Raw genomic sequence first — 1,529 nt, 5'->3', positions numbered from 1 at the left:
TAAAATGTATGTATATGTACTTGCATTACACTTTCATGGCTGATTTGTTACTTGTTGGTTCTTGGCCTTTTTTAAAAGTCTTCTGAAATAATTTATGTATTGTTTATTTCCCAACAGCATCGTAAGTAGATCATTGTTGGGATCAAATGCAAAAGACAAGTAAGTTTTATGATCTTGGTAAAGACTTCTTTTGACCATAAACAAGAACATTACAAGGCATCTACTCTTGATCACCAAATGCAAAAGTCATAACAAAAGGACTTCATCAAGACAACAGATGTGCTGACTGGTCTTCTCAAATGAACTGTTACCAATTTCAGCTCAGACTTGTGTCTGGAGGTAATTGGATTTTAGATGTGATACGTTGAGCAGTGACAACACCATACTGGAATTTATTATCCCCAGATAGAAAGTGTATTGATGAAGGCCTTTTGCAAAATTTCTCTAGTGCAAAGGTCTTTGAACCACTTAATAAGGCATCTTCAGAGTAGTAACCATCTGGAACCTGTTTTAATTAGAGCAATGTTTATGCAAAATTCTGTGACGTTAAGGCTCAGAAATGCACAGCTGAGAGGTCCAGACTAAATGCACTAGTACACAAAAGGTGATCCAAGCACAATGAGAATGGTTCTCATTCAGTCAATATAGGATGAAAATGGTCCACTCTACAGTGAAGAACCCAGCTAACATCTGTGGAAGTACAAAGATGCAGCAAGACAGAGAGATGGTGACAAAGAGGTGAAGCCACAAACTTGTCATCTGAAGCTTGTTACAATAAAGACTCAAGCAGAACCCTAATGCTGCATGCAGACCCATCACGCATAAGATTCTAAGAATTTTTCATTTAGCGGAAGACGGAAAATTCGTCTCATTTGATGTAACAGTGTGCTTTAATAAAATAAACATGCATAGTCTGAAATGTAAAACCAGGGGATAAACTGCCACTGATAAAAGACAGCCATATCTGTGCCACCCCACTAAATTCATTAAACTGCTCCATTTTTCTTATCAGCCTTATATTATGGGACCTTTCACAGGAGCTTCAGGAATGCAGTATCAATTTACATCTCCTCTTGAAAGGATTGTTCAGTTCATTCCATGGAAACTTAGATTTAGGCAATAAATTGCAGTATCTGTATCTGAAACTCACATGCTCAAAGTAAATATATTGCTATTTTTCTTTTTATTGCTGGTCAGGAGGAGAACATGGACCAATTTTCCATTTTTTCTCAAAATGATATTCTAGGGGAGAAAAGTGTTTGCCCTTGGGGATTGATTTACGATATTTAATGTCTTGTGCATTAAGTACAGTGGACAGCTGGAATCCTGCTCACTTCAATATTTCTACATCAATAAATGGAAAAAAACTGTGACTCAAAAGAAGATTTACCTGCATTTAATGCAGCTGATGCAAACCAACTTTCAAATAAATGTTTATGTTGTTAATTTTCACCATCCAACAACGGTTACAACAGTTACAATGCCACGTACTTAATCACGGTGCTTCCCTAACCATAACCCATCTCACT

This window comes from Scleropages formosus, chromosome 1 (assembly GCF_900964775.1).
Source record: "Scleropages formosus chromosome 1, fSclFor1.1, whole genome shotgun sequence".
Taxonomy (NCBI): Eukaryota; Metazoa; Chordata; class Actinopteri; order Osteoglossiformes; family Osteoglossidae; genus Scleropages; species Scleropages formosus.
Note: the sequence above shows the minus strand (reverse complement) of the source record.